Genomic DNA, 13960 nt, shown 5'->3' on the forward strand with positions numbered 1-13960 from the left:
ACAAGTTGGAACATCTTCTGGGTATATGCCCAGGATTGGTATTGCTGGGTTTTCCAGTAGTACTATGTCCATGAAAATGTATTCTTTTGTTGAGTCTTTGTGGGGTTTATATCAGGTTGACTATGGCCTTGTCAAATGAGTTTTGCAATGTTCCTTCTGTTTCTATTTTGTGCTATAGTGTGAGGAGTATTATGATTGGCTCTTCTTTAAAGACAAATTTAGTTCTGCTTAAGGCTCTGGGCTTTTATTTTACTTGAAACTTTTGATAACTGCTTCTAATTCTTTAGTGGTTATAGGACATTTTAGTTTATTTACCTGATCCTAGTTCAACTTTGATAAATGGAGTCCATCAGGAACAACATCCAATTAACTTAGATTTTCCAATGTTGAGGAGTACAAGTTTTTAAAATAAGACCAAATGATTCTTTGGATTTTCTCCATGTCTGTTATTATGTCTCCCTTTTCATTTCTGATTTTGTTGATTTGGATATTGTCTTTCTGCCTTTTTCTTAGTTTAGCTAAGGACTTGTCTATCTTGTTGATTGCTTCAAAGAACCAGCTCTTGGATTTGTTGATTCTTTCAGTCACTTTCTTTGTTACTAATTCATTGAGTTCAGCCATGAGCTGTTATGTCCTGCCATTTACTCCTCTTGGGTGTGTTTCTATCTTTTATCTAAAGATTTCAGGAGTAATATTAAGAAGTTGCAAGTATGCAATTTCTCTAGATTCTCTATGAAGGTGCTTCTTGCTATGAACTTTCCTCTCAGCACTGCTTTCACTGTGTCCAGTTTGGGTATGTTGTGACTTCACAGAAGTAGAAAAAAAATCATCCTGAACAAGGCTATCCCAACCCAGGAAAATATGTGCCCTATGTATTCCCTTATAAGTGTATATTGGCAGTTAAGTAAAAAATAATCACACTACAAATCACAGAACTTAAGAGGCTAAGTAAGAAAAGGGGCTTAAGGGGGAGAGTGCATATTCCTGTAAAAGGGAAATAGAACAGATTTTGCAGTTGAACAATAGGCAGGTCTGCAGGGAAAATGGGGGAAATAATATGGGAGAAAGATGACTGAAGAGAGAAAGAGACAGAGAAAGAGAGAATGAGGGAGAGACACATGGAATTGTGGGCATTTGGGGAGTGATGTAGAAACCTAGTACAATGGAAAGTTCCTGGAATTTAGGAGTATGACTCTAGTTAAGACTTTGAGCAATGGATGCCTCAGAGTGTGTTCTGACAATCTTCTGTAAACAGAAAAATATCCTAGTGTTGGAACTGGTCCACCATCCCAGTTACAAAACCTTGCAAATACAACTTGTCCTCTCTTCCAGTTGTGCTGCACCAATGATGACCCAGAGCTGGTGGATGTGACCAACCAATGACTGATCTATCTTGAGGCCCACACAGCACAATGGAGTCTATGTATGACACTGCCTGGATATAGAGAAATTGGACGCTGGATACCATGAAGACCTAGTCACTACTGGCTAAAAGAAATAACCAAAGTCTAATGAACGCTTTCCTGAAGATATTCTGTGCTAACACAGTCTTTTTCCAGTATCTCCTGGTAGCACAGGCAAAGGCACATACCCAAACATTAGATGGAGCTTGGGGAACCCTGAGGAAGAAGTGGAGGAAGAACTATAGGAACCAGAGTGGCCAAGGACACCAAAAGAACATGGCCCATAAAATCAACTAAGCAAGGCTTATAGGGACTCACAGAGTGAAGTCAATCATAGATCAAGCCAGCATTGGTCTGACCTAGGACTTCTGAGAAATGTTCTTGTTCTTTAGCTTAGTATATTCGTGGAACTCCTAGGGTAGCAAGTGGGGCTGTCTCAGACTCCTTTGCCTCCTACTGGACTACCTCATCCACCCTCGGTGGGAATTAATTGTGAAATAGTTCAGTAGCAGAGATCAGTTTCTATTCATGCACATGAAACTAATTCTATTCCCAGCACCCACTTGGCAGCTAACAACTATTGATAACTACAATTTCAGAGGGCCCGATGTCCTTTGATGGCTTTCATGGGCACTACACACATTTGGTACACTGACACACATGAAATTAAAATAAATAAATCTTATTTTTGGATCTGGCACTTGAGGTTTTACTTTTTGTCTTTGAAATGCAGAACAAAGGTCCTTGATTTATAACTTACCTGCTTGTCTTTTCTCATTTCTCCTGACACTTTTCATGAAATTATTTTCTATTGCTTTATAATCTTCAGTCATTTCAATATTTGGGTTCACGGTTTTTAAAACATGTGAAAATTAGTATTTGTTTTTGCATTGTATTAAGGGCTCAAAGACTTATGTGTCAGAATCACTGATGGGAACTTCATGGAGTGTTTAGTAATGGCATGGTAATTATGAGTTATAGCAGGTCACACAGTATTATTTTATCTAAGTAGCTGTCACCATGAACAAACAAACAAGGGTAGAATCCAGGCCTTATATATTAATAGGTGGCACACATGCTGAGCCAAATTCTCTGCTGAAAACATAGACATTTTCTGCTTAGAAACAATATTCCTGAAACAAAAGGAGGTTAGGCAACTCAGCCCCCCTTTTTAAACGTCATTTCTCCACTAGATCCATGTCAATGGATTGTGACTCCTAGAGTGAAAACTAACATTACTACCTTTGAAAATATAACTCTTTCCATCTGTAATGATTTTGAAGTGCCTGGCCCAGGAAGTGGCAAAACTACAAAGTGTGGCCCTATTGGAGTAGGTGTGGGTTTTTTGGAGGAAGTGTGTCACTGTGGGCATGGACAATGAGATCCTCCTCCTAAGCACATGGGGGTCAGTCTTCTGCTAGAACCCTTTGGATGAAGAGGTAAAACTCTCAGCTCCTCCTGTACCATGCCTTCCTGGAAGATTCCATGCTCGTGCTTTAATGACACTGGGCTGAACCTCTGTACCTGTAAGCAAGCCCCAGTTAAATGTTGTCCTTATCCAAGTTGCCTTAGTCATGGTGTCTGTTCACAGCACTGAAACCTTAACTAAGATACCATTAGAGTGCACTAAACTTTGTTGTCTTTCCCAAATCCTTCTTATTTACACATTGTCATAGTTGGAACAAGCTTGTCACGGGCTCCAACTCAATTCTCAATAGAGTTAGAAAGAGCAATTCTCAAATTAATCTGGAATAAAAGAAAATACAGGATAGTGAAAACTATTCTCAACAATAAAAGAAATTCTGGGGAAAGCACCATCCCAGACATCAAGCTGTACTACAGAGCAATTGTGATAAAAATTATATGGTATTAGTGGAGTGACAGGCAAGTAGATCAATGCAATAAAATGGAAGACCCAGAAATGAACCCACACCTATGTTCACTTGATCTTTGACAAAGGAGCTAAAACCATCCAGTGGGAAAAAAGACAGCATTTTCAGCAAATGATGCTAGCTCAACCAGCAGTTAGCATGTAGAAGAATCGAATTGATCCATTCTTATCTCTTTGTACAAAGCTCAAGTCGAAGTTTACCAAGAACCTCCACATAGAACCAGAGACACTGAAACTTATAGAGGAGAAAGTGGGGAAGAGCCGTAAAGATATGGGCACAGGTGAAAATTTCCTGAACAGAACACCAATGGCTTATGCTCTAACATCAAGAATTGACAAATGGGACCTCATAAAATTACAAAGCTTCTGTAAGGCAAAGGATACTGTCAATAGGGAAAAAAACAGCTACAAACAGATTGGAAAAAGATTTTTACCAGCCCAACATCTGATAGAGGGCCAATATCCAATATATGCAAAAACTCAAGAAGAAAGACTCCAGAGATCCAATAACCCTAGTAAAAATAGGGTACAGAGCTAAACAAAGAATTTCACCTGAGGAATATCGAATGGATGAGAAGCACCTGAAAAAATGTTCAACATTCTTAGCCATCAGGGAAATGCAAATAAAAACAACCCAGAGATTCCACCTCACACCAGTCAGAATGGCTAATATCAAAACCTCAGGTGACAGCAGATGCTCGCAAGGATGCAGAAAAAGAACACTCCTCCATTGCTGGTGGTATTGCAAGCTGGTACAACCACTCTGGAAATCAGGTTGGCAGTTCCTCAGAACATTGTACATACTACTAATGGAATACACAGCTATACCATTCGTGGGCATATACCCAGAACATGTCCCAACATATAACAAGGACACATGCTCCACTATGTTTATAGCAGTTTTATTTATAATAGCCAGAAGCAGAAAAGAACCCAGATGTCCCTCTACAGAGGAATGGATGCAGAAACTGTGGTACATTTATGCAATGGAGTACTACTCAGCTATTAAAAACAATGATTTCATGAAATTCTTAGGCAGATAGATGGAACTAGAAAATATCATCCTAAGTTAAGTAACCCAATCACAAAAGAGCACACATGGTAGTCAATCACTGATAAGTGGATTTTAGCCCAGAAAATCCAAATACCCAAGATACAATTCACAGGCCAAATGAAGCTCAAGAAGAAGGAAGACCAAAGTATGCATACTTTGGTCCTTCTTAGAAGGTGGAACAAAATACCCATGGGAGGAAATACAGAGACAAAATATTGAGCAGAGACTGAAGGAAAGGCCATCCAGAGACTGCCCTATTTGCCCTATTGGATGCCACAATATGTGTATAGCTGTCTCCTGAGAGGCTCTGCAAGAGCCTGACAAATACAGAGACAGATGCTCACAGCCAGCCACTGGACTGAACACTGGATCACCAATGAAGGAGTTAAAGGACTGACACAGCTAAAGTGTTTTGCAACCCCATAGGAAGAACAAAAATATCAACCAAGCAGAATCCCCAGAGCTCCCAGGGACTAAACCACCCACCAAAGAATACACATGGAGGGACCCATGGCTCCAGCTGCATTTGTAGCAGAAGATGGCCTTGTCTGGTATCAGTGAGAGGAGAAGCCCTTGATCCTGTGAAGGCTCAATGCCTCAGTGTAGGGGAATGATAGGGCAGGGAGGCAGGAGTGGGTATGTGGGTAGGGGAACACCCTCACAGAAGCAAGGGGGTAGGATAGGGGGCTTTCAGGCAGGATCCAGAAAAAGGGATAACATATGATATGTAAAAAAAAAAGAAAATATCACTCTTCTGGTTGACGCCAGCTCCGGGTCACCTTTGGAATCAGCAGACAGTCCCATGGTACCCAGAGGACTCTCCACACGATCTTAGGATCACTGGTGAGTGGAACACAACATCGATTCCAATGCAATTGTGACGGGCCTGTGACAGCAGGAGCAAGAACATGGGAGCCTTACTTGACCAGAGGTTCGGGTTCCTTCTGATTGGTACTGGTATACCTTGTTTTTGAACAGACCATCTGCTCCATGGGTCTCAGAGTAGACACCACTTTGAGGCGCTGTAACATGCCAGGATCTTAGGATTCCAGGATCCCAGGATAACAGGAGCTTGGTCACACCAAGATCTAAGGGTCTCAGAAGAAATTTGACTGGCAAGAACTCTCACACACCCAGAATCTCAGGTTCACAGGAGCCCAGAATCACAGAGAAAGCTGGACTCTCAGTCTTTAATCAACCAGGATTATAGGAAGGACAGGCTCCAATCAGATATATTGAGGGCAGCAAGCACTTGAGATAATCAGGTGGCAGGAGGCAAGCATAAGAACAGAAGCAACAGAAACGAAGGTTACTTGGCATCATCAGAACCGAATTTTTCCACCATAGCAAGTCCTGGATACACCATCACACCAGAAAAGCAAGACTTTGACTTAAAGTCAATCTCATGATCATGATGGAGGACTTTAAAAAGGAAATACAGGAAAACACAGGTAAACAGCTAGAAGCCCTTAAAGAGAAAACACAAAAATCTTTTAGAGAGTTACAGGAAAACACTAAAAAACAGGTGAAAGAATTCAACAAAACCATCCAGGATCTAAAAATGGAAGTAGAAACAATAAAAAATAAAATCACAAAAGGAGACGACTCTGGAGATAGAAATTTCAGGAAAGAAATCAGGAACCAAAGATGAGAGCATCAGCAACAGAATACAACTTATGGAAGAGAGACTCTCAGGTGCAGAAGATCCCATAAAAAAAACATGGACACAACAATCAAAGAAAATGCAAAATGCAAAAAGATCCTAACTCAAAACATCCAGGAAACAGTGAGAAGACCAAACCTAAAAATAATAGGTAAAGATAAGAATGAACATTTTCAACTTAAAGGGCCAGTAAATATCTTCAACAAAATTATAGAAGAAAACTTCCCTAACCTAAGAAAGATATGCCCATGAACATACAAGAAGCCTACAGAACTCCAAATAGACTGGACCAGAAAAGAAATTCCTCCTGTCATATAATCAAAACACCAAATGCACTAAATAAAGATAGAATATTAAAAGCAGTAAGGGAAAAAGGTCAAGTAACATATAACGGCAAACCTATTAGAATTACACCAGACTTAGTCACAAGAGACTATGAAAGCCAGAAGATCCTGGACAGATGTTATAAAGAACCTAAGAGAACACAAATGCCAGCCCAGGGTACTATACCCAGCAAAACTCTCAATTAACATAGATGGAGAAACCAAATTATTTCATGACACAACCAAATTCACACAGTATCTTTCCATGAACTCAATCCTTCAAAGAATAATAAAGGGGAAACACCAACACAAGGACGGAAATAACACCCTAGAAAAAGCAAGAAAGTAATCCTTCAACAAACTTAAAAGAAGACAGCCACAAGAACAGAATCCCAACTCTAACAACAAAAATAACAGGAAGCAGCAATTACTTTTTCTTAATATCTCTTAATATCAATGGACTCAATTCCCCCAATAAAAAGACATATACTAAGAGACTGGCTACACAAACAGCACCCAACATTTTGCTGCTTACAGAAAACCCACCTCAGGGAAAAAGACAGACACTACCTCAGAGTGAAAGGCTGGAAAACAATTTTCTAAGCAAATGGTCTGAAGAAACAAGCTGGAGTATCCATTTTAATATTGAGTAAAATTGACTTCCAACCCAAAGTTATCAAAAAAGACAAGTAGGGCCACTACATGCACATCAAAGGTAAAATCTCCCAAGATGAACTCTCAATTCTGAATATCTATGCTCCAAATTCAAGGGCAGCCACATTCATTAAGGAAACTGTTGTAAAGCTCAAAGCACACATTGCATCTCACACAATAATAGTGGGAGACTTCAACACCCCACTCTCATCAATGGACAGATCCTAGAAACAAAAACTAAACAGAGACTCAGTGAAACTAACAGAAGTTATGAAACAAATGGATTTAACAAATATCTATAAAACATTTTATCCTAAAACAAAAGGATATACCTTCTTCTCAGCACCTCATGGTACCATCTCCAAAATTGACCATATAATTGGTTTAAAAAAAAGGCTTCAGCACATACAAAAATATTGACATTATCCCATGCATCCTATCAGATCACCACGGACTAACGCTGATCTTAAATAACAACATAAATAATAGAAAGCCAACATTCACGTGGAAGCTGAATAACACTCTACTCAATGATTCCTTGATCAAGGAAGAAATAAAGAAAGAAATTAAAGACATTTTAGAGATTAATGAATATGAAGCCACAACATACCCAAACTTATGAGACACAATGAAAGCATTCCTAAGAGGAAAACTCATAGCTCTGAGTGCCTCCAAAAAGAAACTAGAGAGAGCACACACTAGTAGCTTTACAGCACACCTAAAAGCTCTAGAACGAAAGGAAGCAAATTCACCCAAGAGGAGTAGACAGCAAGAAATAATCAAACTCAGGGCTGAAAACAACCAAGTGGAAACAAAAACTATTCAAAGAATCAACCAAACCAGGAGCTGGTTCTTTGAGAAAATCAACAAGATAGATAAACCCTTAGGTTTATCTCACTAGAGGACACAAGGACAGTATCCTAATTAAAAAATCAGAAGTGAAAAGTGAGACATAACAACAGAACCTGAGGAAATCCAAAACATCATCAGATCCTACCACAAAAGGCTATACTCAACATAACTGAAAACCTAGGTGAAATGGACAAATTCCTAGACAGATACCAGACCAAAGTTAAATCGGGATCAGAGTAATGACATAAACAGTCCCATATCCCCTAAAGAAATAGAAGCAGTCCTTAATAGTCTCCCAACCAAAAAAAAGCCCAGGACCAGATGGGTTTAGTACAGAGTTCTATCAGACCTTCAAAGAAGACCTAATTCCAATTCTCCTCAAACTATTCCACAAAATAGAAACAGAAGGTACTCTACCCAATTCATTCTATGAAGCCACAATTACTCTGATACATAAACCACAGAAAGACCCAACAAAGATAGAGAACTTCAGACCAATTTCCCTTAGGAATATCGATACAAAAATTCTCAAAAAATTCTCGCTAACCAAATCCAAGAACACATCAAAACAATCATCCATTATGATCCAGTAAGCTTAATTCTAGGGATGCAGGGATGATTTAATATACAGAAATCCATCAATGTAATCCACTATATAAACAAACTCAAAGACAAAAACCACATGATCATCTCATTAGATGCAGAGAAAGCATTTGACAAAATCCAACACCCATTCATGATAAAAGTCTTGGAAAGATCAGGAATTCAAAGCCCATACCTAAACATAATAAAAGCAATATACAGCAAACCAATAGCCAACATCAAAGTAAATGGAGAGAAGCTGGAAGCAATCCCACTAAAATCAGGGACTAGACAAGGCTGCCTATTTTCGCTCTACTTAGTCAATATAGTACTCAAAGTCCTAGCCAGAGCAATTATACAACAAAAGGAGGTCAAGGGGATACAAATTGGAAAGGAAGAAATGAAAATATCTCTATTTGCAGATGATATGATAGTATATATAAGTGACCCTAAAAATTCTACCAGAGAACTCCTAAACCTTATAAACAGCTAAAGTGAAGTAGCTGGTTATAAAATTAACTCAAACAAATCAATGGCCTTTCTCTACACAAAGGATAAACAGGCTGAGAAAGAATTTAGGGAAACAACACCTTTCACAATATTCACAAATAATATAAAATACCTTGGTGTGACTAAAGAAGTGAAAGATCTGTATAATAAGAACTTCAGGTCTCTGAAGAAAGAAATTAAAGAAGACATCAGAAGATAAAAAGATCTCCCATGCTCATGGATAGGCAGGATTAATATAGTAAGAATGGCTATCTTGCCTAAAGCAATCTACAGATTCAATGCAATCCCCATCAAAATTCCAACTCAATTCTTCAACGAATTAGAAAGGGCAATTTGCAAATTCATCTGGAATAACAAAAAACCTAGGATAGCAAAAACTATTCTCAACAATAAAAGAACCTCTGGTGGAATCACCATGCCTGACCTCAAGCTGTACTACAGAGCAACTGTGATAAAAACTGCAATGGTACTGGTACAGTGACAGACAGGTAGATCAATGGAATAGAACTGAAGGCCCAGAAATGAATCCACACACCTATGGTCACTTGATCTTCGACAAGGGAGCTAAAACCATCCAGTGGAAAAAAGACAGCATTTTCAACAAATGGTGCTGGCACAACTGGCAGTTATCATGTGGAAGAATGCGAATTGATCCATTCTTATCCCCTTGTACTAAGCTTAAGTCTATGTGGATCAAGAAACTCCACATAAAACCAGAGATACTAAAACTAATAGAGGAGAAAGTGGGGGGAAACCTTGAAGATATGGGCACAGGGAAAAAATTTCTTAAGAGAACAGCAATGGCTTGTGCTGTAAGATCGAGAATTAACCAATGGGACTTCATAAAATTGCAGAGCTTCTGTAAAGCAAAAGACACTGTCAATAAGACAAAAAGGCCACCAACAGATTGGGAAAGGATCTTTACCAATCCTAAATCAGATAGGGGACTAATATCCAATATACATAAAGAACTCAAGAAGATGGACTCCAGAAAATCAAATAATCCTATTAAAAAATGGGGTACAGAGCTAAACAAAGAATTCTCAACTGAGGAATACAGAATGGCTGAGAAGCACCTTAAAAAATGTTCAACATCCTTAATCATCAGGGAAGTGCAAATCAAAACAACTCTTAGATTCCACTTCACACCAGTCAGAATGGCTAAGATCAAAAATTCAGGTGACAGCAGATGCTGGCGAGGATGTAGAGAAAGAGGGACACTTCTTTCTGGTATAGCTGTCCTCTGGGAGAGTCTGCCAGCACCTGACTAAGACAGATACAGATACTCACAGCCAACCAGTGGACTGATCCCAGAGACCCCAATGAAAGAGTTAAGGTAAGGACTGAAGGAGCTGAAGGGGATTACAACCCCATAAGAAGAACAACAATATCAACTAACCTCAGAGCTCCCAGGAACTAAGCCACTAACCAAAGAGTATACGTGAGTCTGTCCATGGCTCCTGCTACATATGTAGCAGAGGAATGCCTTATCTGGCATCAATGGGAGGGGAAGCGTTTGGTCCTGCTGAGTCTTGTTGCCCCAGCAAAGGGGGAGGTTAGAGGGGTGAGTTGGGAGTAGGTAGGTGGGTGAGGGAGCACCTCTTAGAGGCAAAGGGGAGGTGTAGGGTCAGAAGTGGGGAGCGTTGCAGAGGAGAGACTGGGAACGGGAACAACATTTGAAATGTAAATAAATTTTTATTTTAAAAAATCTACACCCCAAACACAAGGATACCCACTTTGTAAAAGAAACAGTACTACAGCTTAAATCACAAACTAACCCTCACCATGATAGTGGGAGACTTCAATACCAATACTTCAATACTCTTACCAATGGACAGATAATCTAGACACAATGTAACAGGGAATGTGGAGCTAACCGACATCATAAACCAAATAAACCTAAGAGATATATCTACAAAAAAAAAATTCACCCAAGCACAAAAAAATATACCTTCTACTCAGCACCTCATGAAACATTTTCAAAAACCTGACCACATATTTGGGACACAAGTGAGTCTGAATACATACAAGAAACATGAAATAACCACCTGCATCCTCTCAGACCACTGTGGATTAAAACTGGATTTCAGCAGCAGAAGCAACAGAAAGCCTACAAACTCATGGAATCTGAACAACTCTCTACTGAACAACTATAGGGTCAAGTCAAAAAGAAAGAAATTAAAGACTTCCTAGAATTCAATGAAAATGAATACACAACATACCCAAAATTATGGAACCCCATGAAAGGGAAAGTTCATAGCATTGAGTGCCTTCATAAAGACATTGGAGAGATCTCATACTAGCAACATAACAGCACATCTGAACGCTCTAGATTTTGAACAAAAAGAAACACACACACAAGCAAGGGGAACCAGAAGCAAGAAATAATAAAATACAGAGGTAAAATCAGTAAAATAGAAACATAGAAAATAGTACAAGTAATCAATGAAACAAAGAGGTGGCTCTTTAAGAAAATCAACAAAATGGATAAACCTTTATCTAGACAAACTTAAATCCAGAGAAATGCTGGGACCAGCCTTGGCTAAGGGCAGGGTCTATAGAAGGGTGAATGCAAGAGGGGCAAAGGGAAGGATCAGATACAGGATGCCATTCACTTCGTGAGAGATGAGACATAGAGGAAGCTCCTCTCAACACAACTTTTCCTACTCTGACAGCTATGTCTCCTTCACGTTTTATTTAAACATAAAATCATTTTCTCAGAAATTTTATTCATTGATTACACAACTTTTCAAAACACATTTACTACTGAAGTCTTCCTTGATTACATAAGAATATTGAAAAAGGAACAAAACTAGCAAATACCAGTTTTATGAGAGCTAAAAATTAACATTATACTAAATCAATTTTCTTTAAACTCAATATCTTCCTCCTTAAGATTGGTGTTGTAAAGCCTTGCGATTACAGGATGACTCTATTTGGATTTGATTCTCTTTCAGTTTGGCACAAGATGAATAGATCAAAAATTATTTCCTGCTCACACTCTGCTGCAGGCTAACACATGCTGCTGCTCCATCGCCAATCAATCGCAATAGCCGCACTAGTCATTGACAATGGCTCCAGCATGTCAATGACAACACCCTCAGGGCCATGTTCCCTTCCATCATAGGGCGCCCCCGACACCAGGGTGTCTTGGTGGGCATGGGCCAGAAAGACTCATACGTGGGTGATGAGGTCGCCCAGAGCAAGAGGGGTATCCTGACCCTGAAGTACCCTATCTAGCATGGCATTGTCACCAACTGGGACGACATGGAGATCTGGCATCACACCTTCTACAATGAGCTGCGTGTAGCCCCTGAGGAGCACCTGGTGCTTCTGACCGAGGCCCCCCTGAACCCCAAAGCTAACAGAGAGAAGATGACGCATATAATGTTTGAACCCTTCAATACACCAGGTATGTACATGGCCATTCAGGTGGTGCTTGCCATGGACTGGGGCTCTGTGGGCCCTCTTCAGTCTACGGAATCAGAGTCTTAGACAGATGGGCATAGAGTGGGCGAGTGTCAAACAGACGTGACGAGAGAGCATGTTGAATCTGAGTGTAATTTGTCAAATCGAGCAACAAACTTTTTACACAGAATAACAAGAAACTAGGCAAACACATCCGCTAAGTTACAGTGAGACAAAACAAAAGGAATGCATACATCAAAAGATGGCGGGGATCAGGCCACTTAGAATGGAGACAGGTGTAATGCTAGTCTATTGTTAAACCCACCACCAGGGGTTCTTAGTAAATACCTGATTATGCTGTTCCTTTTGGCCTGGTGAAGAAACCTGTCCCAGGGGGATTCCCTAACTCTTTCATGGTCACCCCTCCTATTCCCTAGGCCATTGTGTCCTAAGTAATCACTCTGCAGACTCCTGAGCTATTCCAGCTCCATTCAGAAGCACTGGGTGCTCCTCAGGGGCCACACACACTTCTCTACTAGAAGTAAATTTGAATGTTATTGAATAGGTAACCTTCTCACTGAATTCCTACTGAATTCCAAGCTCGTGGGCTTCAAGGATTTTCTAGGACACTGGAACACTGGTGAAGGCTTAGCTATGTCAAGAAATCAAATCTTAAAGGCACTTATAATGAAACAATACTGAAAGAGAGCACGTGTATCCATACACCAGACTAACACGGGGAAAGGGTTTGAGTATACGAGCTATGGGAATGCCAAGGTTGCAGGAGGCATAGTTTCCTTGAAATTCTTTGTCTCGTGAGTGTTTCCAGGCCTCTTGGCCTGTCAAGCAGACTTCACTGGAGTGGGCATAGCAGGTGCTCTCCTTGTATGTATCTGGGCACACCACTGGCATTGTCATGGACTCTGGTGACAGGGTCACACACACAGTGCCCATCTATGATGGCTACACCCTTCCTCACACCATCTTGTGTCCGGACCTGGATGGCCAGGACCTGACAGAGTACCTCATGAATTCCTGACTGAACGGGGCTACAGCTTTACCACCACTGCTGAGAGGGAAATTGTTTGTGACATAAAGGAGAAGCTGTGCTATGTTGCCCTGGATTTTGAGCAAGAAAAGGCTACTGCTGCATCATCTTCCTCCTTGGAGAAGAGTTACGAGCTGCCCAATGGGCAGGTGATCACCATTGGCAATGAGCGGTTCCAGTGTCCAGAGGCACTCTTCCAGCCTTCCTTCCTGGGCATGGAATCCTGTGGCATCTACGAGACCACCTTCAACTCCATCATGAAGTGTGATGTGGATATCTGCAAAGACCTGTATGCCAATACAGTGCTGTCTGGTGGTACCACCATGTACCCGCCCATTGCTGACAGGATGCAGAAGATCACAGCCCTAGCACCCAGCACAATGAAGATTAAGATCATTGCTCCCCCTGAGCACAAGTACTCAGTCTGGATCTGCGGCTCCATCCTGACCTCACTGTCCACCTTCCAGCAGATGTGGATCAGCAAGCAGCAGTATGATGAGTCAGGCCCATCATCCACTGCTAATGCTTCTAGATGGACTGAGCAGGTGCCAGGCATCTGCTGCATGAGCTGA

General features: G+C 40.5%; 1 pseudogene; it reads left to right on the top strand.

Moving 5' to 3' along the window:
- The first annotated feature begins 13588 nt into the window (after positions 1-13588).
- Positions 13589-13960, top strand: LOC110288263 (actin, cytoplasmic 1 pseudogene; annotated as a pseudogene).

Source organism: Mus caroli, unplaced genomic scaffold (genome assembly GCF_978045245.1).
Source record: "Mus caroli unplaced genomic scaffold, Mus_caroli_1 scaffold_8, whole genome shotgun sequence".
Lineage (NCBI taxonomy): Eukaryota > Metazoa > Chordata > Mammalia > Rodentia > Muridae > Mus > Mus caroli.